Here is a 25,331-nt window from a genome sequence, read left to right on the forward strand (position 1 = left end):
AAAGTACTTAAGAAGCTCCCCCAATGCTAAATAAATGTGCTGGTTGCATGAAGTACGTTATAATTTTTGCGAAAAATTACAGTTCACTGTTAATAAATTCTACCTTCGCTCTTGAAAGTAACTGAAACAACGAGAAAAAAACACAGGCACGGATATGCCTGTACCAGTACCATAATAAATTTCGTCGGCATAAGTGCTTTCTTTGAAGACGTTCTTGTTTGGAAAAGTTGTCGTTTAAAATTACTAGCTTGTAAATTTTCTTTTAGACCCTATAGGCGACTGACAGTGAAACTAAGTCATCTGTTAATTCTTTCTCTTATGGATCTGCCTTTTTCGTGTTTTTTCTAACAATGAGTGGGAGTTTGTTTTTGCCAAATAAATCATTCTCATTTTCCGTGTTTCATGGTAAATTAGTAAATTATTGACAATGTTAAGTCGCAGAAGCTATCTGAAACGTGAAGCTAAACAATAACATTTTTATTCATGACTGGTTGAGAAACAGCATTGTCGTATTTGGAAATTAATCTCTTTACCCGCAACTGAGGACGTTCCTCACTACACCAAAATGATAACGGACAGTCTACATTCGTTTACTGTGTCATATGCCTCCTGATACATTTAACCGCCGATTACCCATCACCGGTATCTGAACTTTTGTTGGACGCTTGTCACGACAGCGCTGCACAAGACATGATGTGTTGGGCGAAATGGTGTGGACGATCGGCCGGTCAATAAATTCGTGCGTGTGTTGGCCCTTCAAGAGCATAATAGATGCTTGGCAGAAATAAAATCTAACATGCCAGTTTTCCAGTTCATATTAGGGTCACGATCAATGTCAAGGTAGTGTGAACAACTACTTTTCTTCCGAGCATATATGTTGGCACGTTTCTTGTAGTGGTCGTTTTCGCAGCAGCTGTATATAAATAGCAGTTGTTTCAAAGAAAATGCCTTTTTTGCATGCTGCACATCGAAATTTGTATTTTTCGCCTTTCTTGCAAGGCATCTTCTGTAGGTGTCCTGAAATAGTACATGATTTGTCCATTTTTTACGTCTGGGTGCATAAATAAAAATAAAAATTTCGATGTGCAGCATGCAAAAAATGCAATTTTTTTGAAACAATTACAATTTATAAATGTTGGCACTGCGTCAGTCCCGTAGCCAATGGGAAGACTGTTTTCGGCAGCCAATGAGAGACGAGGAACGAGCGAAATGTTCGAAGCGCTGGAATTGAAATTGTTCGACGTTTTACGGAGGTTAATCTTCCTTTGAATTTTCAGCACAGCAGATTCGACATTTTTCTCAATTACTGGTTTGAATAGAGGTTGCTGTCAAATATAGGTTTGTAATGTAACTCAAGGTTCTAATTACTGAATTGCTTTTCTGGTTAGTCATAATTATAGTTTAGACGCGGCTATTTAAAGTTTCGTAGTTACAGCTATTGCAGTATATCAAGTTTATCTGTACTTAATAGATTATATGTGTTAGGGAGAAAATCCGTCGCATCGACGTTGTAAAACAAAGCTGTAGCTAACTTTTAGCGTTTAGTTTTAGGAAAATATCAGTAGATTTGTGCAGTTGCCGGTACCATTTATACTATAGTTTAGTATAACGCCAGTATCCACAAAACTACTAGTTGAATACCATCAGATTACTTAATTTTATCACGACTGTGTAGTAGCTGTGAACTAACCTAACCTCCGTTTCTGTGACAAGAGAATTTACATCTGTCGTAAAATCTTCACCAATAAGTAATATTCATATTCTCTCGTAAAATAAATTTCATTGTGATGCGAATAGTACTTAAACTTAAAAGCTTCTCTTAAATTATGTGACTAATTTTCCCCAAAATAATTCTAATTTTCAAACAGTTTTGCACAAATCCCATGTGCATTAACTTCCTTTAACATAGCGTTCTAACCAATTACCATGAGTGTTGCAATAAATAAGTGTGCAAATTGTTGCAGGAGGATGGAGGCTCCAATCTTCATATAGCCATTGTGATTCAGGTTTTCCATGGTTTCTCTAATTTACCTCAGGATTTCAGGTGGTTACTACTGCAAAGCCACAGCCAACTACCTGTTGCATCCTTGCCATACTGTACTGTAAGTATGCAAATGTCTGTATATGTATACTACTTTATTTTTGTTTTTCTTAAATTGTAATACCGCATTATGTCCAATATCCTTGTAAACTTGATACACAGATTACTACTACTACTACTACTATTACTATTTCTTCTTCTTCTTCTTCTTCTATTATTATTACTACTACTACTACTACTACTACCACAGAATCATCATAAATGGCAGCAAGTGTGAGGAATGTAAGCGTTTTCTTTTTTTCTTTCTTTTTTTTCCCCCGCTTGGGATGTTGTAATGCAATATACATGACAACCATTAATTGTCACTTCTAGAAACACAGTGACTGTCTCTTCTGCTGCAAAGTGTTAGAAAAACAAGCAGCTTGTCTTGAAACTAGGTGCCAATTTGATAGTAGTGCAAGAAGAGTTGGCAATTTTGAGAGCTGCAGTCTGCAGTTGTAATATTATGGTTAGACTAGAACACTGGATCACCATCAAGCCTTCTAAATCTGTACAAAGATCTAGGTAAAGCTTCAAATCTATTTGTTTCAGTCTAGTTGTCTCCGATAGCTTCATTGCTTTGGAGACTGATTTAGTTACATGTTCCATGGAGCATTTGTATAATTAATCATTATAATGTGGAACAAGTCATTCTACTTTCTCGTTACAAGTTCACATTATGTAAAGAATCTTTTTCTGTTTATTTTCAAATTTAACTTTTCTCTCTGTCGGATATTTTACATCATTGGTAAAACGACCAAAAATTTTGGTGGCATCATTATGCACAGTTTTTTGTGCTAAGAACAACCGTAATGTGGAGTAATGAATGTAATTTTATGTAATCTTGTCTTCTGATATTGTAATTATGTGTATCATATTGTAATTATGTATATCATGATGCCTATCCAACTGCAGTGGACTAGTTACAACAAACGTCTTGAGGAAATAAATAGATTGTCAGGCAGTAGTCAAAATGCCTAATCCCTTAAACAGATCTCTATAAGTTGATCATGTATGAACACACATTATTCTTGCAGGCACATTTTTGAGCAATGAACACTTCCTTTCTCAAATATGAGTTACCCCAGAACATTATCCCATATGATCTTACTAAATGAAAATACACAAAATGTATCAGTGTGCCGATTCGTCTCTCTCCAAGATTTGCAATGATTTGAAGTACAAATGCAGGTGAACTAAGTTCTTTTAAGAGTTTCAAAATGTGTTTTTTCCAGCTTAAATTGATTATTGATACATGGGCCCCTAAAACTTTGAAGTTTCCAGCCTAGCTATTGTTTCCTCCCCATGTGAGGGCAAAAGCATTCAGAGAACCCAAGAAGTTTCAAGCAGTCTGTGTGGGAAGAAAACTTTTATGAAGACCATAAAGATCTTATTGCTGGCTAATAGCCACAAAAGGGGGAATATCAGAACTAGCTCAAAACTCTTTGGGAAGTGATTACCAGGTTACAATAGCATTTTTTAAGTAAAACCAAGGCCCAGTGGTGTCATCTGCAATTTAAGCTCTTTGGAGAAGGTTCTTGAAAAAGATCATACAATTGGGGGGAGGGGGGGCTCATTGATTCCTCATATCCACACGTAAGACAATTAGAGGATAAATGTAAATCCAGTTCCATTCATTTCTTCATCATGTTTCGTAGAGCCCATCAAGAACGATAGCCTTCAGGGATGTGAAATGAGCTAAGATAAAAATTAATTAAGAAAAGACAAGGAAATTGTGGAAACCTTATCCTTATACTGCTTTAACTCTAAATTATCACTACACTGTGTAACACTTTCCTTATTCATCATTTAAATTTAATGGCATGTCCTAAATCAGAAGGAAATCTGCTTCTCTGAACAAAAGGATGGTGCCATCTCAATCGTGCCATATTGCTGCTGCTTATTGATATTGACACTTAATATTTACTTTATTAGAATGGTATATTTCAAAGGAAATATGTACCTAAAGCTTTATATACTGAGTTCTATTTAGAGTACATAACTGCTTGTTATGCAGTTTTTAGTCACACTTTGATACTTGCTTTATAGGAAACAACTTATCATTTCCTAGTGTTAGGGCATTCAGATAATTTGTAGAAAGTTTGTTAATTGGGTATGCTTTTTAATTTTCTTTTGGATTGGTAGATACTCAGAGTTTCTTTCTTTATGTTGTGTGGAAACTTGTTGAATATCTTGCCACCAGAGCAGATGACTCCATTCACAACCCTAAACAACAGGGTGAAGTCTGCATGAAAATCATTGTTTCTTAATTCTATTTTGAATGTGAAAGTCGCAGTTCAGCTGATGATAATGGTGGTGGTGGTGGTGGTGGTGGTGATCTTTAAAAGCTTCACTCGTAGATGTCTCAGGGATGAGCTGTAAACTGTCTGGTCTAAGCGCTGATAGGTGGTGACCAATCAGTCAAAACACTGTGATCCTGCTGTCAAATGGTTAGGGGTGGACATGTAATGAGAGTTAGAGATAACTAAAGATAAAAGATCAGGAAAATCACAGTAATAATGTATGCTGCAATTCAGATTTATATTTTATGTAATTTATTTAATTAGAAAGATATAGAATCCTACTGAATGGTGGTCCTTAATGGAATAAAAATGTGGCCCCATCAAGTAAGGATGTGGTATTTTCAACCTAACTAACCGCACACGAGTGATGGTAATCTCCACTTAATATGCTCAAATTGCTAAGTGTGTTTATACATCAGATCTTCTAACCTCACAATCAGAAGCAGACTTTAGCTGACGGGGCAGTTGAATGCTTTTTATTATACATGGATTTTAGAGTCCATATATAATGAAATGCAATCACATGCTCCATCAGCTAAAGATACAGTCTCAAGTCTCTGTTCTCGATCTATCAACTGGCTCCATTCCACATCACGAAAAATACAAGTTTCCTATGGTTATAATTAAACATTCTCTCTCATGTCAGAAAAACCAAACCAGTCCTCTCTATCTGATAGCCGTAACATAACCATTCCTTGCATTTTCCAACAGCTCCCAAGAGTAAATCACCCACCACCACAGCCACCAAACACCTCATCAGGTGAGTTTGTGAAACTGTTAGGTTGGAGGAATCAGATGAAGTGTTGTTGGAGGGAGATGAAAAGGATGAGGTAAATAATTATATTTTATGTGTACATGGTAAAGCTATGAAGAGTAATGTGATAGAAGAAAGGATGAGTACATTACATTCTGTCAAGAGGATCAAATCGGGCTTCGAATGACAAAGTCGAATTAGATGGGAGTACAAAAGATCTAGACAATTACACAAAAGAGGAATGGTGATTATGTAGTCAAAATTACAGACATCATACAGGTATATGGAGTTTTCAAAAGGCCAAGATAGTAGGGAAACTGATCAGAGAATCGGAAGTGAAGGAATTCCTTGATGAATTAATAGAACCAGATAACAAGGCTCTAGACTGTTTGACAGACAAGATATATGCACTGGAAGTACAGAGACATAGAAAATGATCTATGAAGGGAAAAATGTTTGGAGGAAGATCATAGAAAACAATAATTGTGATGAGAAAACACATGCACTTATCGGTTATGAGAGCAAGGTGTCAGCAATTTTAGAAAATTTGTTAAATAGGCAAAAAACCAAGAAATTGGTAATTCTTACTGTCACTGGTGTAAAAATTAGATTTGCAACAAGTGGGTTGAGAAAGTCAGTATTAGAAGAAATGTTAGTAGAACAGCAAAGTCATTGATTTCAGTTCAGTTGCTTAATAGTGAAAGAGTTAATAAAAGATGTTGTGTTGAGCACTGATTTTATGATTAAGTCTAGGACAGTGCTAAGTTATAAGAAAAAAATGGTTAAAATTTGAGAAAAAGCTAGAAAAGCAAAAATAAAATTTAATGGGATGCTTGGTGGCGAACAACAAACAACGCATTTGTATATTACAATTACCCCAGACTGCGTCACAGAGGAGCTGTTTTACTCACCATAACTGTACATAATGGATATACAATTATGCATAAAATTATTAAATATTACATGTTAACATAAAAATATTAATGGGATATTTGTGTCTCGTGTTATGGTGACCTTCATAGAGCTCAAAGGAATATAAAGAATAATGAGGAACTTACAATTTCGCACCAGGGGGTATAACAAGGGCGGAATTTGAGGTATGTGGAGGTTGGGAAAGGGCAAGAGGTCAATCAGTTCAAGTAGCAATAATTACAAGCTAATGTAATTAAATTGTTTTTGTATGTGTATAACTGTAATTGTCGTTTTGTTAGGATTAAAATTTATCAAGGGATATAAATGTTAACTTAAAATAAATGAACGTCAAGTTCTGTCAAAGCATTAGGCAGTTTGGCGTTGGCTCCTACAATGTTTGTCAGTTCTGCTGGGAATGGTGTGCACAGTATAAACTTTGGGAATTCATTCGGACTTAGTATTCTGGGAACTGTTTAATGAAGCAATTTTGACAGATTCTACATCATCTTTGCTGATGGTGGGTGCAGAGTGACACATGCATGGTTGCAGTACTTAAGCATTGGGTACCAGACTCAGCACCATGAGAAGTGCAAATGGAAAGAGTAGGGAGAGCAACGCCAGGTGCTGTGACCGATTGACGAAAATGAAGTGCTATGATGAAACATGTGAAATGGGCTGGTATAAATTATTCAAATAAGTGACAGCTGACAGTCAACAATAATTCACACAATTGAACACCATTGCATAAGAAACCTTTCATGATAGTATTTAAAATTACTACTTCTTTGTGAAAAGTATGCAAATTCACTTAATTTTAAATCTATAGAATAGTGTATTTATAAGTACTGTATCATTCTACAGTTAGTAGTACTGCTTCATTCACCTCTGACACTACTGGTGACACAGATAGAAATTATGCTAACATCAGTGGTATGCTAGGTGGTACTGAATGTGTCATTTCATAAATCAAATGTAGCATTGAGTGGAGATACTGTAACGTGACGAGCCTAGAGAGAGAACATTACACTGCCATTAAAAGTTATTTCTTACAACTGGGGAATTAAGAAAATGTTCTACTGCTGCCGTAAGGCCCTTAAGCATAAATAATAAAAGACACTCCTTAACAAGTGTTGTATGAAAGACCAAAGCGGCAAAGGAGCATAACCATTAGTTCAAACTGCTGAAGGACGTCAAGGACAGTTCCCTTTTGGGAAATGCATTCAACACAGCATTACTATAGGAAACAGTTGATGCTGCTGTGTATATGGATGTAGCCTGGCAAATGGTAATGGGTTCCACTGAGCTCAGCATGGTGAGGGACTATTGAGAAAGAATATATTAGCAGGAGTGAGCAGATAGCCTTAAGTGTTAATCACTTACATGTAAAAGACAAGAGGACAGCTACATATGCCCAAAGTAATGTTGTTTGGAAATGCCTAAGCCCTGAATAGAACAAAAACCCTGGTAACTTAGAATTAGACAAGAAATATTGATGCAGTAAGCCAAACAGTTATATGTCAGTTGAAGGAATGCAATCCTAGGTACACCAGCACCAACTTCAACTACAAGTGTAACTAGGCATTTACACATTAAAAATAATGAACATAGAAGCATTACAAGATAGACATAATATCGGACAATGGCATTCCACAGTAGTCATCATGAGTGGCAACACAAATTATGTTGTTATCATTTAATATGCTATGATTATAACTGTTAACATTAATTGTGTCATACCAGAAATTACTCCACACATACACATAAAAGATGCTGTACATTATTAATAGTATAACAGATTAATTTAAATATTGATTTTGTGAATGGTATTTGAATGAAAGTGCAATAAACACACATTCTTGTCTATGAAAAGCTTAGACATGTAATTAAAGGAATAGTAATTAGTATCCGTATACACTGTACCAAGTAAGATTTAATGTAAAACATGTAAGTTAATTGTAGAATTAGTATTGCAGTTAAGGGTCCAATACCATTTACATTTACACCTACATTTACATTTCCAGGGCATTTTCGTTCTATTTCATCCACATACAATCTTTCAAAGTTTGTAAAAGTGCATTATCTGGTAGTGAGCTACTCCATTTATGCTTAAATATTTCTAGCTAAATTAGAGTACTCCTTTGGAATTAAAGGGATTCTCCATTTCAATCAAATTAGGACCTGTTCTCCACCCCTCTCGGGTCTGACCCCTGATATTCACATCAGACATTCCATGGACATATTTTCAATTTCACAATCTTTTAATAAGAACTCATCATACACTTCTGTTGTGCTAATTTTTCTCTCCTTGTAATAAGCACTTTCACCACCTTAATCTATTTATTGTTCCACAATTACAGTGATAGTGATTTTGAAATTTTCCAGTATGATCTCCTATCATAAAACTGTATTCTACTTCCTCCTTTATGTACTACTCAGTACTAATTTCATAATCCCACTCAATAGTTTCCTCATAATTTCTTGCTGGTCTGTGGGTCTGACTTAGAACCTCTCATTGACGTTTTATCATCATATAAAGCAACTAGCCCAATATCCACTACAGAAATGAATGCTGCAATTCTCTCTTCTGACACATCTAATCCAGCAGTATTACAATCCTCATCCACTACTGTTTTCTCTGAAATCTCCTCCTCACTTTTCACAATGAATGAATTACATCTGTTGTCAACATAAATTCAACCTTCTCCACATACATCAATACTACATGTGAAACTCTATTACTGTCATCTTGAACATTCACCAGTACATTCACTGAATTACACCTGACATCACAATGATCACTGCTGCTGCGTTTTATATGAATTGAGACAAGATTCCATTCAATCTCTGACAAGGTTATATCTGCTTCTGGTCATATAACTGGTAGTGATTTTGTTTTACAAAGTCTTTTACCATTAGCCTCTTCCTCCATTGAATCAAAAAATATTTTACTCCCATTTTATTGTCATTTGATATATGTTCCCCATGTATTTTTCTTCCCTTGTTGTTACTCTGCAGCCGGCCGCGGTGGTCTAGCGGTTCTAGGAGCTCAGTCCGGAGCCGCGCGACTGCTACGGTCACAGGTTCGAATCCTGCCTCAGGCATGGATGTGTGTGATGTCCTTAGGTTAGTTAGGTTTAAGTAGTTCTAAGTTCTAGGGGACTGATGACCACAGATGTTAAGTCCCATAGTGCTCAGAGCCATTTTTTTGCTACTCTGCTTCTGATTTTTCCCTACTTTCTTGCCCTCCTTTACCATCTCCATTTCCATGATTTCAACCTTTCTTTCTAACTCACTATATATTTTCAGATTCGCTACCCATCTTTCTATTTTGCATTCTGGCTTAGATCTATATCTCTGGGCCTGAGATTCAGAGAAATTTAGTTTTCTGCTCTCCTGTTGTGGTTCTGCTGTCCTTGCATTGTTGGTCATTCAAAACTTTGTTCCTTTTCATGATGTCTAAAATTTTCTTCATCATTATTCCCCCTTTCTTAATTATTTCTATAAATAATGCTGTTTCTGTGAAATACATAGGACCAATTCATTTTGTCCTAATTAAAATTTACATTGTGGTTCCCATTCCCGTGCCTGCAGTTGAAACTCTGCAGTTTCCAGTTTCACTACAAATTCCAAGAATTTGCCTACTTTGTTTGTTGGGCTGTGTATTAGATCCCATTGCCTCTATTCTGGAAATTGTCACTTGACTATTGTAATTTCAGTTAGAACATCCAGCAGTCAGGTTTTGTGCATCAGTTTCGCCACTTCACATACACTAAACTTTCTAATTTATGTATTGCTGTGTCTGTAAACTGGCTCATCCAAGAACTTGTTCGGAAGTTTCATCCATTGTGATTCATTCCAGACTTTATTTACAAAACATTTTTCAGGTGCCTCATAACTGATAAACAAGTCATTCATCAATTCTCCCACTGTTGCACATTTCCTTCTGTCATTCCACTAGTTTTATATTTCACACATCAGACATTTCTGGTGTGCAACTGCCTTTAAATGCTGCAAGAAAATCTATCAGATGGTTCTTTCCTTTGTTAGGAAAGCATATTGAAGATCCTGGTCCACCACATCTACATTCAAGCTCATCTCCAAACTCAACTGAGTTTTTCCAAAGACCATTTTGCAATGTACAGTTCTCTTAGACATATTGTAAAGTACATCTCGTGTTTCCCCCAAAAGTGCATTCTGCTTCAGCAAACAATTATTAACACCACCCCTAAATTAGTAATGCATCTTTTCCCCTTTTAGCCTCATTGACTTTTTAACATCATTTATTTTTTCATGTGGCGTACAGGTTCTGATTTGAACCAACTTCCTCTCAATTATACCATTTATATCAACTTTAAGCAGCTTCATCTGTCTTTGAATGTAGTTGTTTTTTTACAATTGAAATTTCATTTATTAGATCAGTCTGCATTTTCCCCATGCAAGACTGTAGAACCTTGTTATCTCCTTCCATTAATTCATAAAGTAATTCCGCCACACCTGGTTCTCATATCAATTTCATTCCTTATCTTAGCCTTTTCAAACTCTGACATATCCTTCTGATGTCTGTAATCCTGACTACAAAAACACCATTCATCTTTAGTATACCTGTCTAGATCTTTTGTACTACAATCTATTTTGACTTCGTCATTCAAAATCTAATACAGTGTTCTCGACAGAGTTTAATGTACTCATCTTTTCTTCCATTGTATTACTCACAGTAGCTTTACCATCTACACATATAATTTAACTATTTACCTCACCTTTTGCATCCTCCTCCAAAAACAATTCATCTCATTCCTCTGACTTAACAGCTCCACTATCTCAGCAGATAAGGAAAACATCACATCACCTTCACCAACATTTTGTGGCTATAAATCCCCGTTAATGTTTAAATATTTGTAGCTCCAACAGAGTACTCCTTTGCAATTAATGGGATCCTCCATTTCTATAAAACTAGGACCTGTTCTCAGTCCTCGTTCTGAGGCCTGACCCCCCGATATTCACATCGTAGACATTCCACAGACATCTTTTCAATTTCACAATCTTTTAAACAGAAGTCTCTTGCACTAACATCTCAGTAAAAGATTATGTGTGGGGCATTGATTTTATGATGAAGTATAGCATAATGTTAAGTTATATGAAAAAATGGTTAAATTTAAAAGAAGTACATAGAATAGCAGGAATAAAATTGAACGGGATGCTTGGTAGTGAACAAAAAATTATGTAATTGTATGTGAGAATCATCCCAGACTCCATCATAGATGAGCTTTTTCACTCACCATTACTATCCATAACGGATATAAAATTATGCATAAAATTATTAAGTAATACATGTTTAATGTAAAAATATTCATTGGATATTAGTGTTATGGTGATCTTAATAGTGCTCGAAGGAATTGAAAGAATAAGGAGGAACTTAAAGTTTCGTGCCAGGAGGTATTACAAATAGTTGGTCTCATTCGAGGCATGTGGAGGTTGGAAAGGGCAATCAATCAGTTCAAGTAGGGATGATGATGAGCTAATGTAATTATAATGTTTTTGTATGTGTATAACTGTAATTGTCATTTAGTTAGGTTTAAAATAAATCAAGGGATATAAATGTTAGTTAAAATAAATGAAGATTTAGTTCTGTCAAAGCATTAAGCTGGTTTGCATTGGCTCTTACATGCATGTCAGTTCCACTGGGAATGATGTACAGAGCACAGACTTTGGGGATTCATTCAGTCTTAGAATTGTGGGGGCTGCTTTGAGATCCAATTTTGACAGATCCTACATCATCTTCACTGATGATGGGTGTAGAATGACACAGGCATGGTTGCAGTACTTACTGTTGGGTACCAGACTTAATCACCGTGAGATGTGCAACTGGAAAGAGTAGGGAGAGCAATGCCAGGTGCTGTGACCAATTTGCCATTATCAAAGTAAAGTACAATGATGAAACATGTATAATGGGCTGATATAAATTATTCAAATAAGTGACAAATGAGAGTCAATAATTTGCAAAAAGGTACACTCTTGGATAAAAGACGTTCCATGATAATATGCAAAGTTACTGCTTCATTGTGCTAAAGTATGCAAAGTCACTCAATTTTTAATCTATAGAATAGTGTACTTATAAGTACTGGATCATTCTGTATTTACAACTACTGCTCCATTCGGCACTTCAGTCTACTTACACTACTGGTCAGACACAGATAGAAATTATGCTAACATGAATGGTATGCTATGTGGTACTGAATGTGTCATCAAATAAATCAAATGTAACATTGAGTGGAGATTCTGTACTATGATGAGGCTAGAGAGAAAACATTATGCTGCCATTAAGAGTTATTTGTAAAACTGGGGAAATAAGTAAATGTTCCACTGCTGTAGTAAGGCCACTAAACATAAACAATAAAAGACACTCCTTAACAGGTGTTGTATGAAAGACCAGTGTAGCAAAGGAGCATACCATCAGTTTGAACTGCTGAAGGATATTTATTACTTTGGTTCTCCTTTGATAAATGCATTTAACATGGGATTACTATAGGAAACAGTTAATGTTGCTAAGTATATGGATGTAGCCTGGTAAATGGTAATGGTTACACCGAGCTCGATGTGATGAGGACCTATGGTTAAAGAGTGGATTACCAGGAGCAAGCATATAGTCTTAAATGGTAGGCACTTATGTGTAAGACAAGAGGGCAGCTAACAGCTACAAATGTGCAAAGCAGTGTTGTTTGGAAATGCAAGGCTGATTGAGATGAGAGATATTGAGGCAGTAATCCAAAGGGTTATATGTCAGTCGAAGGAATGCAATGTTATGTAAACAAGGACCAACTGTAACTACAAGCATAACTAGATTGTGCACTGTAGGCATTTATACCTTATAAATAACAAACACAGCAGGCTTACAAGGTAGACGTAATATTTGATAATGGTTTTGCACAATAGTCATTATCATGAGTAGCAACAGAAATTATATTATTGTTATTTAAAATACTATGATCATGAGTGTGCACATCAATTGAGCCATACAAGAAAATTCTCCACACATTCACTTATAAAGGAAGTGTACATGATTTTCTTGTCATTTGATACATCTTTTCCACATATTTCTCTTTCCTTGCTGTTACTCTGCATCTGATTTGTCCCTACTTTCTTGCCCTTTTTTACAATCTCCATTTTCATTATTTCAACCTTGTTTGTAACTCACTATATTTGTTTTTGATTGGCTAACCATCTTGTCCTTTACCATGCTGGTTTAGATTGACATCTCCGGACCTGAGATGCAGAGAAATCTAGTTTTCTGCTCTCCTGGTGTGGTTACGTTGTCCTTGCATTGCTGGTTGTTTAAACCTTTACTCTTTGTCCTGATGTCTAAAATTTCTTCCTCATTATTCCCCCTTTATTAATTATTTCCATAATTACTGCTGTTCCTGTGAAATATATTGGATTGATTCCTTTGTTCTAATTAAAATATACATTGTAGTTCCCATTCCCTTGCCTGCTGGTGAAATCCTGTGGTTTCCAGTTTCACTACAAATTCCAAGAATTTGGCTACTGCCTTGGTTGGGCTGTGTATTAAGTCCCATTGCATCGATTCTGGAAATTGTCACATGAGCATTCTAATTTCAGTTAGAACATCCAGCACTCAAGTTTTGTGCATGGGTTTAGCTACTTCACATACACAAAGCTTTCTCATTAATGTATTGCCATGTCTGTAAATTGGTCCATTTAAGAACTTGTTCTGAAGTTTCGTCTGTTTTGCCTCACTCCAGGATTTATTTACAAAACATTTTTCAGATTCCTTATATTTGCTAAAAAAGTCATTGAACAGTTTTTCCCAATGTTGCACATTCCGTTCTAATTTTCTAACTATTTTTCCACTAGTTTTATTTTTTGCACATTAGAAATTCCTGGTGTGCAGCTGTCTTTACATGCTACAAGAAAATCTGTCATATTGAAGATCTTGGTCCACCACAAGGTTCATTTATTAACGTGGTGACCTGATCCATCACTAACAAATCTACTTTCAAACTCGTCTCCTCCAAACACCAGTGAATTTTTTCCAATGACCATTTTGCAATTTACAGTTCTTTCAGACACATTCTGAACTGCATCTTGTGTTTCCCCCAAAAGTGCATTCTGCATCAGAAAACAGTTATTAACACCACCCCTCAATGGTCATGCATCTTTTCCACTTTTAGGTCCGTTGATCTTTTTAACATCATTTATTTTCTCATCCACACAGCCTTCTTCATTGAAAATTTTGTCAATTTTGGTTCTGATTTGATTTAACTTCTACTTAATCATAACATCTACATTGATTTTAATTTCGGCCGATTCTGGATCTGCTGCTGATGACGATGCTGGAGCTCTCATGGCTGTAGCTGATTTCTGCACTGTTGATCTCTGATGCTGAACCTGATGATACTTGTCCAGCGCACTTTCATTGTGCTATCATCTTCCCTCCTCCACTGCTTAATATCACTAGCAACTCTGTGTACTACTACTACTGCTGAATGTTTCTAAGCTCGAAGCCCCTATACAAAATTGTTTACACCTCTCAGGACTGGGACAACACATTCTTGATTGTAAATTCAGAACTAAATAAATTTAAGACCACATTCCAGACAAGAAAGACCCCATTTGTGACTTAACTTCCTTGGCCTAATGCATGACTCTGTTAGTTAAAAATTTGGCTCATAGCTTTTTCAGAGTTGTGGCGTACACAGTCTTCTTTACACCCTAATATGGCAGAAACCAATCCGTCTACTGCACTGGAAATCTTTCCATCAAATAGTTGAGGGCAGACACATAATGCAAGTTAAAGGTTATTAAACATAACATATTAGGAAAATTGCAGTAATAACATATGCTTAACTCCAGATTTATATTTTATGTAACAAGTTTTAGGTAGATATAGCTTCCTATTGAATTGTAGTGATTAATAAAACAAAACTGGGAGTCTATTTAGTAAGAATATTCCATTTGCAACATAACTAGCAGCACACGAGTGATGGTAGTCATCACTTAATATGCTTAAATTGCTAAGTATGTCTATACTCCAGGTCTTCTAACCCCACTCTCAGGTGCATAAACTAAACTCCACATAAAATGCAATACAGACTCATATTGTGTCAGCCAAAGTCAGAATCTCAAGTCTCTGTTATAATCTGTGATTTCGCTAGACTCCCGATCATGAAAATTAAACTTTTATGAGGGTCATAATCAGAAAAACCAAACCTGCTCTCTCTGCCTGATGGCCATAATCTGATGGCCATAACATAACTGGTCCTTGCATATTCCAGCAGCTCCCAAGACCACATCTCCCATCACCATGTCCAGTAAAGTTACCAAAGATAACTAACTGGACCTCTATTTGCTTCCTACCACATTATGCACTTTTTGCAATACTTTGATAGATTGCGTGCAGTTGAAATGGAGTGAAAATGACCTGGAAATGTAAATGTAGATGTAGACGTAATGGTAAACGGAATTGGACCCCTTTCCTGCACTAATAATTGACAACTAATTTACATATGTTACATTACATTATTTGATACCAAGTCTACTTATACTAATTACTGTTCCTTTAAGCATAGATGTATGCTTTTCATTGGCAAGAATGTGTATGTGTCACACATTCAATCAAATACTGTCGAGAAGATCAGTAAGTTAAATTAATTTGATATACAATTACCTATGTACTGCCTCCTGTATAAGTGTATGTCTGTAGTAATTTTCTGGTATGACACACTTAATGTAAACACTTATCATTGTAGCATATTAAATGATGATAATGAAATTTGTGTTGCTACTGGTGATAATTACTGTGCAATGCATTATCTGATATTATGTCTACATTGTAGGACTGCCTTATTTTTTACTTATAATGTGTAAATGCCTACAGTATAGAGTCTAGTTATGCTTGTAGTTACAGTTGGTGCTGGTGTACATATAATTGAATTTGTTGGACTGACATATAATTGTTGTTCTGTTCAGAGACTTGGTGTTTCCAAACAACACAGCTTTGGATATTTTTAGCTTTTCGCCGGCCTCTTGGCTTTTACATGTAAGTGCCTACCACTTAAGGACAGATTCTCACTCCTGCTAATACACCCTTTCTCCACAGGCCCTCGTCATGTCAAGCTCAGTTGAACCCATTACCGTTTACCCATTCTCTGTCCACGTATACAGCACAATCAACATTTTTTTATACTAAATCCAAGTTGAATGCATTTCCTGAAAGAGAATCATCCCTGCCGTCCTTCAGCAGTTCAGACTACTTGTTATGCTCATTTGCTGCTCTGGTTATCCATGCAACACTCGTTAAGTGGTGTCTTTTATTGTTTACAATTTGGGGCTTACTGAATCAGTGGAAAATTTCCTGGTTTCCCCAGTTCTAACAAGTAACTCTTAATAGTAATGTAATTTGTTCTCTCCAGCCTTGTCATGTTACATAATCTGTATTTAATGCTACAGTTGATTTATTAGATGACACATTCAGTACCATCTAGCCTACTATTGGTGTTAGCATAATTTACTTCTGTGTTGGACCAGTTGGGTAAATAGCTGGAAGTGGGGACTGAGGCATTACCACTAACTACAGAATGATCAAATACTTATAAATACAGTATCCTGTAGATTTAAAGTTACATACCTTTGCACAAACAGGAAGCAATTTTTAATATTATTGTGAAAGTGTTTTTATGCAATGGTGTTCTTTTATGCAAGTTGTTGTTGACACTCAGCTTTCACTTATTTGCATAATTTACACCAGCCCGTGGTGTTTCGCCATATTACATATGTACCATTGCAGCACTTCTCTTTTATTATAGCCAAATGGTCACAGCATGTGGTGTTTCTCTGCCCACTCTTTCCAGCCGCACATCTCATGGTGAGGACTATGGTACCTGAGGCTAAGCACTGCGGTCATGCATGTGTCACTCTCCACCCACCATCAGCAAAGATGATGTATAGTCTGCCAAAATTGGATCACTAAACAGCCCCCAGAATACTAAGTCTGAAGGAATTCCGAAAATTTGTGTTCTGCACACCATCCCCAGTGGAATCGACACATATGTAAGAGGCAATGCAACCACCTAATGCGCCAACAGAATTGGATGTTCATTTATTTTAAGTAACCATTTATATCCTGGAGAAATTTTAAAACTAAAAAAATGACAATTACCACTATAAACACACAAAAACAATTGAATTACATTAGCTTCTCATTATCCATACTTGAACCAATTAACCCCTAGCTGTTTGCCAAACTCCACACACCTCAAATTGTGCCGACTGCTTGTAATACCTCCTGGTGTGAATATATAAGTCCCACCTTATTCTTTATGGTTCTTTTAGCACTATTAAGATCACTATAACACAAAACATAAATATCCCATGAATGCTTTTATATTAAGCATGTAATACTTAATAACTTCATGCATAATTGTAATACAATATGCATGGTTATGATGATTGAAACAGCACATGTGTTATTGAATCTGGGGTAGTTGTAGCATGCAAATGTATTGTTTCCTGTTTCCCACCAAGCATCCTGTTGATTTTTTTCTTCCTTTCTACCTTCTTGTTTGGATTCCAGCCATGCTTTCTTACAACTTAGCACCACCTTTATACTACATCGCAAAATCAGTGCCCAACACAACATCTTTTATTAATCCTCTCACAATAAACCAACTCATTGTCAACTGAAATCAATGACTTTGCAATTCTACTAACATTTCTTCTATTATGGGCTTGCGTATCCCACCTGTTGCAGTTTTAATTTGTGCCCCAGTTACGATAAAAATTACCAATTTCTTGGTCTTATGCCTATTTAACAAAATTTTGAACACTGACGACACCTTGTTCTTAGAACTGATAAGTGCATGTATTTTCTTGTCACAAACATTCATTGCTATGATTGGCCGTACATTTTCAGATTCTTGATCCTCCACACATTTTTCTGTTTATGGATTCTTTTCTATTTCTTTGCACCTACACTGTATTCATCTCCTCTATAAAACAGTCTTCAAACTCATTATCTCCTTCCATTAATTTATCAAGTAATTCCTCTACACCTGGTTCTCTTATCAATCTCCTTTACTATCTTGGCCTTTTCAAAATCTCACATACCCTTCTGATGTCTGTAATTTTGACTACATAAATACCATTCATCTTTAGTATACTTTTCTAGATCATTTGTACTACAAACTATTTGGACTTTGTCATTCAAAGTCTGATTCGACTCTCTCAACAGAATTTAATGAACTCATATTTTTTCCATCATATTACTCTCAGTAGCCTTGCCATCGATACATAAAATAAAATTATTTACCACACAGTTTCATCTTCCTCCAACAACAATTCACCTGATTCCTCCAACCTAACAGTTCCACTATCTCAGCCAATACGGAAAAAGTCACATCACTTTCATCAACATTTTTGGCCTTAAATCTCCATTAATGCTTAAATATTTGTAACTACAACAGAGCACTCCTTTGGAATTAATGGGACCCTCCATTTGCATCAAAATTAGGTCGTGTTCTAAGTCCTTGTTCTGAGGCCTGACCTCTGATATTCACATCATAGACATTCCACGGACATCTTTTCAATTTCACAATCTTTGAAAAAGAATTCATCATCCACATCTCTTGCGCTAACATCTTAATAAAAGATGTGTGGTGCACTGATTTTATGATGAAGTATAGGATGATGTGAAGTTATATGAAATAATGGTTAAAATTCGAAGAAGAAGGTAGAACAGCAAGAATTATATTGAACGAGATGCTTGGTGGTGAACAGAAAACAATGCATTTGTATGAGAGAATCACCCCAGACTCCATCACAGAGGAGCTGTTTCACTCACCATTACTGTACATAAGGGATATACAATTATGCATAAAATTATTAAGTAATACATGTTTAATATAATAATATTCATAGGATATTTATGTCTTGAGTTACTTTGGTCTTAATAGTGCTCAAAGGAATTGAAAGAATAAGGAAGCATTCACAATTTCACACAAGGATTTATTAAGAATAGTTGGCGTGATTTGAGGCATATGGAGGTTGGGAAAGGGCAATCAATCAGTTCAAGTAGGGATAATGAGGAGCTAGTGTGATTAAATTGTTTTTGTATGTGTGTAACTGAAATTGTCGTTTAGTTGGGTTTAAAATTTATCATGGGATATAAATGTTAACTTAAAATAAATAAATATCTAGTTCTGTCAAAAGCATTTGGTGGTTTGCATTGGTTATGTCATGCATGTCAATTCCACTGGGAATGGTGTGTAGAGCACAGACATTGATGATTCATTAGGGATTAGCATTATGGGTGCTGCTTTGTAATCCAATTTTGACAGATTCGACACTAGCTATGATGATATTGGGTGCAGAGTGGCACATGCATGGTTGCAATACTTAGTTATCATCATCATTTAACAGTTCCAGTTTCCTGGGTACCGGTACTGGTAATGACCCTCTTCCACTTCATCCTGTGCAAATACACCAGTTCACAGAGAATATCATCCACAGTCCATCCTCTGGTCACTACAACAGCCTTAATCAAGTCCATTCATCAGGTATGAGGTCTCCCTTGAGGGCTTTTAGCGTCCACCTTTATCTGTTCTAGTTGGTTTCTTTCTCATCACATGCCAGTACCATCGACATCTAGATGTGCCAATTTGATCTAATAGGGATGTCTTTATTCCTTACCTTGTCCATCTTCGTCTTCTGGATGGTGCATGTAAAAAATTTCATCTCTGATGCTTGCAGCATTGATGATTCTCTATTTGTGAGGGTACATGTTTCAATACCTCAATATTGGTATGAAATAGCTATTAAACATCATCAGTTTAGTCGCTTTGGGAATAAAGTCATCCCATAAAAGTGATCTTATTTGTTTGTAGAATTCAGATTCTTTTTGCACTCTGTTGATGATTTCATTTCTGACCAAATTATCACTGGAGATTACACTTCCAAGATAAGGAAAACTGTCCACACACTCTAGTTGGTGGTCTAGTTTCACACTTGCTGGTTGTCCATCTCTGGTGTCTGCCATCACCAAAGTCTTGGTCTTGCTGATCTTGAGGTTATATTTCTGGAACTGAAATTTCCATTCATCTAGTCAGATCTGTATTTCCTCTTCAGTTTCTCCCCATATCATGATGTCATCAGCAGAGGCAAATCCATTCCATTCACCTGACTTCTCCTTGATGTTCTTCATTATATTATCCAGAACAGTGATTAATAGTAGTGGGGACCTGGCACTTCCTTGCTGAACTTCATTCTTGGTCTCAAACCACGATGATCGTCCTTCCCCAATTCGTACACAGCTAGTACAGTCTTTTTACAACAACTGAATTATTCTTATTAGTCTTTCAGGCACAGTCTTTCTCCTCAGGCATTCCCAGATCTTATCTCTTATAACACTGTCATAGGATTTTTCTATATCCAGGCATGCAATGGCCAGGTTGTTGCCTTTCTCTCAATACTTTTCCATCAACATGTGGGTGCTAAAAATTAGATCTATTGTTGATCTGTTACTTCTGAAGCCATATTGTTCCTCCTCCATCTGTAGTTTTATGATAGTTCTGTCTCAAGTATTTTCAACCCATGAGACAATAGGGTTATTCCTTTATAGTTAGTGGGTTTCCACTTGCTACCTTTCTTACCAGAGGAATTATTACACCCTTGCTCCAATGAGTGATCACAGTGATCACTGTCAAGGCTCTCGCTAGGAGTTACTCTGGCATTAGTTACCATTCTACTCCTTTCTTCATGTGTGATGACATAATCAATTACAGTCTTTTGTAATCCATCTAAACTGTCAAACTGCCTATTGGCTTCTGTCTCGGGTTCTTCGGCCGACGTTCATCTAATGATTTTGCTGACGTTTCGCCAGCACGAGTGGCTGGCATTGTCAAAGCTTCACCCTCCATTGCCGGTGGTGAACTGGAGGCGAGCTCGCGGCCGCAGGCTATATGTACCTGGCACGCCAACGTCCGTGGGCTTCTCCGCGGTCATTTCTACAGCTTCTCTGAACAGGCGCGTGTGATATCCAAAAACACGCGAACAGTTTCAACAAGAAAGAGGAAAGCCTTAAGGTAAACGGATCCTGGCTTCCCGTACTGCAGCGAATGACCGTCGCAGGTAGCAAGAGGAGAAACGCACCGGAAATGACCGCGGAGAAGCCCTCGGACGTTGGCGCGCCAGGTACATATAGCCTGCGGCCGCGAGCTCGCCTCCAGTTCACCACCAGCAATGGAGGGTGAAGCTTTGACAATGCCAGCCACTCGTGCTGGCGAAACGTCAGCAAAATCATTAGATGAACGTCGGCCGAAGAACCCGAGACAGAAGCCAATAGGCAGTTTGTCAACAAGTGGCCACGAAAGCCTTAACAATTTCATCTAAACTGTATCGTGATGGCTCTGTCTCTTCTCAAACCAACTGTTGTACACCACCAACCCATTCCTCATACAGACGCCAAGGAGAAGCTCACCTTCTATATTTCTTCTACCATATCAGTGGGGTCCCATTACATTCTCATATTGTGTTCTACCTGTCTCAATCTGTGCATTTAGGTCTCCTATAATGATCACTCTCTCTTAACTAATGACTTATGCAAATCTTCAAGAAACTGGTTCTTATCCTTTTGACAACATCCAGTTTGAGGTGCGCACACCTGTACAAAAGTTAGCTTTTCTTTCCCTAAATGTACAGTCATCTTTATTATTCGCTCACTAATGTACTGAATGTCAGTGATTCCTCTTAGATCTTTATTCATGATGAAACTGACACCATTCCACATCTCCTTGTTATTTCCATACCAATACAGTGTGTTCTGTTTCCTTCATTTTTTCATGCCTTTCCCTTTCCATTTTATTTCACACATCCCCAGTATTATTAATTTTCTCCTTTCCATAAGGTCCACTTGTTCACATTTTCCTGTGAGGCTGAGTAAGTTGATAGTCCCAATCAGTGTAAGTCTTCTCCGAGGTTTTTGCAAGACCCAGTCTATCAATACTTAGTATTGGGTACCACACTCATCACTATGAGATGTGCAACTGCAAAGAGTAAGGAGAGCAACACCGAGTGCTGTGACCAAGTGGCTACTATAAAAGTAAAACGCTATGATGAAACATGTGCAATGGGCTGACATAAATCATTCACATGAGTGACAGCTGAGAGTCAACAATAATTTGCATAAACGTACACCATTGCATAAAAGACATTTCATGATAATGTTTAAAATTACTACTTCATTGTGCAAAAGTATGGAATTCACTTAATTTAAATCTATAGGGTAGTGTATTTATAAGTACTGGATCATTCTATATTTAGTCATACTGCTTCACTTAGTACTGAATGTGTCATCTAAGAAATCAAAAGTAGAATAGAGTGGAGATTCTGTAACATGATGAGCCTAGAGAGAAAACATTACGCTGCCATTAAGAGTTATTTGTTACAACTGGGGAAGTAAGTAAACATTCCACTGCTGCAGTAAGGCTCCTAAGCATGAACAATAAAAGACACTCCTTAACGAGTGTTGTTTGAAAGACCAGGGGAGCATAGGAGCATAACCATTAGTTTGAACTGTTGAAGGTCGTCACAATGGTTCTCTTTTGGGAAATGAATTTAACACGGCATTACTATAGGAAACAGTTGATGTTGCTAAGTATATGGCTGTAGCCTGGCAAAAGGTAATGGGTTCCACCGAGGTCGGCATGACGATGGCCTATGGACAAAGGATGGATTAGCAGGAGTGAGCATCTAGTCTTAAGTGGTAGGCACTTATGTGTAAAAGACAAGAGGACAGCTAAATATGCCCAAAGTAATGTTGTTTGGGGATGCCAAGGCTGTGAATAGAACAAACACTCTAATAACTTCGAATGAGACAAGAGACATTGAGGCAGTAAGCCAAAGGGTTATATGTCATTCAAAGGAATGCTGTCCTATGTACACAAGCACCAACTGTGACGACAAGTGTAACTAGACTGTACACTGTAGGCATTTATGAATTATAAACAACAAACACAGCAGCCTTAGAAGGTAGACATAATATCGGATAATGGCATTCCACAGTAGTCATCATGAGTGGAAACACAAATTATTTTATTATCATTTAATATACTACGATAATAAATGTATACATTAATTGTGTCATACCAGAAACTGCTCCACACATACACTTATAAAGCAAGCAGTTTATGATTAATAATATAACAAATCAGTTTAAATATTGATTTTGTTAATGGTATTTGAATGAAAGGGCAATAAAAACACATTCTTGTATATGAAAAGCTTAGACATGTGCTTAAAGGAATAGAATTAGTATCCATGTACACAGTATTAAAAATGGTTTAATGTAAAATATGTAAGTTAATTGTAGAACTATTATTGTAGTAAGGGGGTCCATACCATTTACATTTCCAGGTCAATTTTCATACCATTTCTTCTCTACACAAACTGTCAAGGTATTCATCATTTTGATTTGCAGCTCCTTGTGTTTAGCATGTTTGCAGTTAAAATTGTAAGATGTGAGGTCTGCCAGTTATGCAAAACACGTTTTTTTCAAGTACCCAAACATGTTTCAAAACCACTGTGGCATCATCAGTGAGTTTCTGTTTTATTTAATCTGTAATGTGAACATTTTTACTAAATGATTACAAAATTATGAGGTTATTTAGTTCAAACAATAGTTCCTATATTTTTGTTAATACCTTTACATCTTTGTAAAGGTATTAACAAATTGAAAGGCACTATTGTTTGAACTAAATATCCACATAATTTTGTAATCATTTAGTAAAAATGTTGTCATTACAGATTAAACAAAATGGAAGCCCACTGATGTTGACACAGTGGTGCTGAAACATGTTTGGATACTTGGAAAAAGCTGTTTAGATTAGATTAGTTTTTCATTCCATAGTTCCGTGCTGAGTAGATCCTCGTGGATGTGCAACATGTAAATAATAATTTTTTTTTTTTTAAGCTGAAATAACAAAACTAATCGTATGAATGTATACAATACATAATTTGTTTCTACTAAAAAATTCTTCAATGGAGTAGGAGGAGTTGGCCACTAGTAAGTCTTTCAGGCTCCTTTTAAACCGATCTTTATTTGTAACTAAATTTTTTTATGTTTGCTGGCAAATTATTGAAGATTAATGTTCCTGAGTAGTGGACCCCTTTTTGGACTAAAGTAAGTGCTTTTAAGTCCTTGTGCAGATCATTTTTGTTCCTGGTATTGTATGTATGAACTGAGCTGTTTGTTGGAAAAAAGAGATATATTATTTAGGACAAATTTCATTAAGGAGTAAATATACTGAGAGGCAGTAGTTAGTATACCCAGTTCTTTGAAGAGGTTTCTACAGGACGTCTGTGAATGTACTCCACAAATAATATGTATTACACGCTTTTGGACTCTGAAAAATTTTGTTTGACTTGAAGAGTTACCCCAAAATATTACACCATATGACATTATGGAATGAAAGTAGGCAAAGTATGCAAGCTTTTTCATTTTTATGTCGCCTATGTCTGCTAACACTCGAATTGCAAATGCAGATTTGTTAAGGCGTTTCTGCAGTTCTGTGGTATGCTCCTCCCAGCTGAATTTATTATCGAGTTGTAATCCCAGGAATTTAAGACTGTCAACCTCTTCCATCTGCTCTTCTTCATACTGTATGCATATGCTGGGTGGAAACCTCTTACAGGTGTTTTGCATAACTGGTGGGCCTCACATCCTACATTGTCAAGGTGTTGTAAAAAGCGCATTATATGGTAGTGAGCTACTCCATTTATGCTCATAAACATTTCTAGCTACAACTGAGAGCTCCTTTGGAATTAAAGGGACCCTCCATATCCATCCAATTAAGACCTGTTCCTCCCCCTTGATCTAGGGGCTGACCCCTGATATTTACATCATAGACAATCCACAAGCATATTTTCCGTTTCACAATCTTTTTTAAAAAAAAATTCATCATACACTACACTTGCACTAAATTTTCTCTCCTCCTATTAAGTGCCTTTGCCACCTTGAACTATTTATTCTCCCACAATTCCAGTAACAGTAATTTTAAAATCTTCAAATATGACCTCCAATCATAAAACTGTATTCCACTTCCACCTTTATACACTACTCAGTATTAATTTTGTGATCCAGCTCAACAGTTTTCTCATAATTTCTTACTGTTCTCTGGGTCAGACTTAGAACTCTCATTGACTTTTTATCATCATCTAAAACGACTGGCTCGCCATCCACTACAGAAATGAATGCTTTGACTCTCTCTTCTGACAC

The 25,331-nt window shown here is 36.5% G+C and overlaps 1 long non-coding RNA gene across 1 annotated transcript in view; it reads left to right on the forward strand.

The window, feature by feature from the left end:
* Positions 1 to 1,221: 1,221 nt before the first annotated feature.
* The window catches only part of LOC126109790 (uncharacterized), an 87,103-nt gene continuing 62,993 nt past the window's right edge, over positions 1,222 to 25,331 (forward strand). Inside the window, exons 1-2 of the long non-coding RNA XR_007523731.1 lie at positions 1,222 to 1,338; positions 1,965 to 2,102. This is a non-coding gene — a long non-coding RNA (uncharacterized LOC126109790). The remainder of the gene's footprint in view (positions 1,339 to 1,964; positions 2,103 to 25,331) is intronic.

Source organism: Schistocerca cancellata, chromosome 12 (genome assembly GCF_023864275.1).
Source record: "Schistocerca cancellata isolate TAMUIC-IGC-003103 chromosome 12, iqSchCanc2.1, whole genome shotgun sequence".
Lineage (NCBI taxonomy): Eukaryota > Metazoa > Arthropoda > Insecta > Orthoptera > Acrididae > Schistocerca > Schistocerca cancellata.